This window comes from Anopheles bellator, chromosome 2, assembly GCF_943735745.2.
Source record: "Anopheles bellator chromosome 2, idAnoBellAS_SP24_06.2, whole genome shotgun sequence".
Classification (NCBI taxonomy): Eukaryota; Metazoa; Arthropoda; class Insecta; order Diptera; family Culicidae; genus Anopheles; species Anopheles bellator.
In genome coordinates this window covers 64,155,243-64,159,058 of record NC_071286.1, presented here as the reverse complement: position 1 = coordinate 64,159,058, position 3,816 = coordinate 64,155,243, and positions in this window count along the sequence as shown.

Sequence of the window (3,816 nt, the reverse complement as noted above, 5' to 3'; positions counted from 1 at the left end):
AGAGTCCCTATACGAAAGAATTGGCCAATGCTACACAGAAAGAAAAATTCAAACCTTTTTAAAAGCGCATTCAAAACTTTCTAAAACGCTCATGAATAAAATTTGCTTCAAAAGACGGCGTAAGTGGTCCCGCCGGCGTGATCCTGCCTCGAGCAACTTTGCTGAGCCAAAGTTGCGGCCAACCGCAAAAACCCTCGAAGTGCACTTTAAGTGCCCAGATTTTAGATTCCGAACCAGTGCAGGAAATGATTTGTCTCCGCCGTCCGCTCCGCGTTCCGCTTCGCTCCAATGTTTACGACGGCGAAAAATTCGTGCGAACAGCTTTTCCGCCGTCCGACCGTTCAGCGCCTAATCCAGCGGTTCCGCGTATCCTTCCCTTCGCGGTCATACCCAATTCCCGGTGGCACAATGGAGCAGCCGGTTACTGCAGCCTTTGTTTCGGCCGTAAGCGATCCTTGGCTTTCATAATCATATTTATGCATGGTAATGACACAATTTCCATGCTCCGCATGAAACCTGTGTCCGCAGGGGCGCTGTGGGCTGCACAGCCTATGTGGGCCAATGGCGTCCGCGACGACTGCAGATATCCTGGCTCCTGTCAGCCCAGGCCACCCTCCCCTCCCCCACCTCCCGGCTGACCTTGGCGTGTGGCGGAACGGCTTAAACTGCGAACTGCCAAATGGCGGCGTTCGTTGCGATCCTTTCCGTCGCCACCGCCGTCGTAGTTCTTAAATGTCAAATGGCGACACGACAGGATCGACCGTCATTTCCGGTGTCTTCTCCGGTGGGGGACGGTGGGATCCGGCAGACAGAGCGAGAAAGGGTGCGTAAAATATGCGCTTGATAATCATGCAGTAACCCCTCCCCGGAGATGGGAACCAGGACATTCCGTTCGTTCGGCTGATGGTTATGCGGAATTTATGCAACGATTACGCCCAAGACATGTGACGAAAACAGTGTGCCAAAAGAGAGGCTTCACGGGTACGGGCCTGACGGTGGGCCCGACCGGATCGGCCGACCCACTTTCCGAGCCATTGTTGACCGACCCGGCGAGGATGCGTTCGGTGCTGGTTTTATAATTTCATTCAAACAGTATTTTGTAAAGGGATTCTGTAAATAAAATAGAGACAAATTCTTACAATCGTTTTTCTGCAACACAACCCTGAATAACGAATGGTTGGTCGTGTATCAAATTAAAAGAGCTTCCGACGGTAATGCATCTGCATCGAGCCTTATGTGCTTTTATGCTTTGCGAAAATAAAAACCAAGATACGACGATGGGAAGCAAGGCGGAAGCCGTTTACTCAGCTCGTTCCATTAGAGAAAACACAAAACCTGGAGCTGATATCATGGAACCATTTTATATCGACGCGCTTAAATGCTACGCTTTTGGTGAGCGCAATCCTTTCAGAGTGACAACCGGTCCCGGTAAACTTCAATGACTGTGCGCCAAATCTATTCCAAAGGAGGAAGGAAGCGTGCCGCGGAGAGCCGACACCAGCGGCGAAGTACTTTGGCGAAGAAACCGCACCAGTTCCGGCACTCGAAAACGGTCGGTTGCCAACGAACCACTATCATCGTTATGATTACGTTTATGATTCGTCGGCAAACCGCGTGTGTCGGTGTGCGTGAGCATCCCAGGCGCCTTATGCTGCGCCGGGGCCGATCATAAACATGCCCCAGTCTCGGTGTGGAAGTGGGAAGCGTGTGGTTTTATGCACAGCCAGCAGCAAATAATGATGTCGTGCGATACCGGTCGGCGTTATGGCGTTATGCTGTGGCCAAATAAAAAGGAAAATAATTTCTCTCCTTCCGGCACGGTGGCCGACGGATATCGTATTAGGTCATCTGGTTTTTTCGTAAATTGCATTCTGATTTACGACCCCACAGACGACTGGCGACAGTCGGTGAAGGGATGAGGCGGCCGGTGGCTGTGCGCAAATAAAATCAGGTTCGTTACCCGGTGGTTTCAGCATTCCCCGGGACTCCGTCGATGGGCTGGAGCTGTGCCGCGGAGTCCTGTTAGTTTACCAGTCTATTGCTCCGATAAGTGAGACTGCAAGATGCGGTGGAAGTTACCAAATTACGACCCGATATGAAGGAAATTCGAAACCCCCTCCGATTGCTGGCGTTCGGTTCGCAACGAATTGCTTCGATTTCGGCACTTTAGCCTGTTTGAAGAACATAGACCGAATGCTCCGGGCCATAGTAAAGCCGAACAACAAGTAATGGCGAGCGACGATGTTAAGGATAGATAGCATGGTTATGACTTTTACGGTCCAATTCCCCACTCAGCCGAGTGGGTGCGATAGGAATAATGGCTACAGAGTTTTATGCTACAACCAGTGGAAAATATGCTCCATCGGTGGCGCATCGGAATGCTTCCGGATTTGGTCGACGCAGTGCAATAAATATCGCCGACTGTGACGGAACAAGTTGAGGGCTCCAACAACTCTTCCGATTTCGAGATCCGAGCAAAATTCGAAAGAAGCACACCTTTCCACTTTGAGCGATGTCATTTTCAACCTACAATAATCCTAGTCATGGGCTCCGATGGGTTGGGCACTCGTTGGGCACACGATGATCGGAATCGATGATAACGCCAACGTGGCTTCCAAATTCCATCGCGAGCACGTGCGGACGGCACGCTTGCAACATGACGCCATATCGCCTTATCGCGTAATCGTTCACTTTCATCTGCAATATGTTTCGGCGCGCATTCGTCCGTGGCGTCGGTTGAATGATTTGTGTGGGGACGGGGGCCTATTTGGGGCGATGCAAAAACAAACAAACACAACAACGTGTAACGTGACAAAACAGAAAACGGGGGTTAACGTAACGCCGATAAGGGTGCCCTTTTTCTTCGGCCACCGCTGGGCAGTCCCCTGACAAATCGGCCGCGCGCAGGTTTCGCATTCGACCGAAGGGTGGCGAGCGCAATTCGAGCTCCCGTGCAACGTGCGATTATCCGAAATTGGGAACTATAATTATCGTTGCCCATTTGTGGCCGCTGCACGAGCACGGGCCGCTGGAGTGAGCGGAGCTTAAGATAAATGTGATTCAATTGATAACAATATTCCGGATCGCGGCCAATAAAGATAATGCCGAGTTATGGCACGGTAAACAGACACCGAACCGGCGACCGGAACACGCGAGTAAGCCGTGCCCCGGGCCGTCCCCAACCCAAACATCGGCCGCCGATCGCGTGCGTTGCGTGTTGGGAAAGCTTAACAAGGTATATCTTTGTTTAGAGAATGTTGATGCAGAAAAATCCATCTGCATTGGGCGATCCCAAAAACCCCGATTGTAAAAATTAGCCTTATCAACCTCACGGCGAGGACGCTTCATTCCGCTCTCATCAGCTCCTGTGTGACGTTCGTTTGTTTTCCGATTTTCGCAAGACTTCCTCCGGTTGCAACCATAGTTACGCGAACCAGGCATGTCCTGTTGTGCCGGGTTGAGCAAATTTATTATATTTTTCGGTTTGGTTCGGTTCGGTTTGGTTTCGGTTCCTCAAAGCTCTCACTTTGTTCCTACAAATGGTTCCACATAGAAAAACCACTCTGATTAAAATTTATATCAATTTAAATGCGAACTGGCTCAAACTCCGGCAAAAAAAATGGTGAGTTTATGAATTGCTTCACTGGGTCATTTTCCACAACAACAACGCTTACTAAGTTTAAATAATAATATACACTCGTAAGGTTTAATCTTAATTGTTGTTTTCTGTATGCACCATTCGTACACGGTCTGTTCAAAAATTTTCGCGACATTCGAATATCCGCGGGCTACGTATATCGAAATTTAGATTTTTTT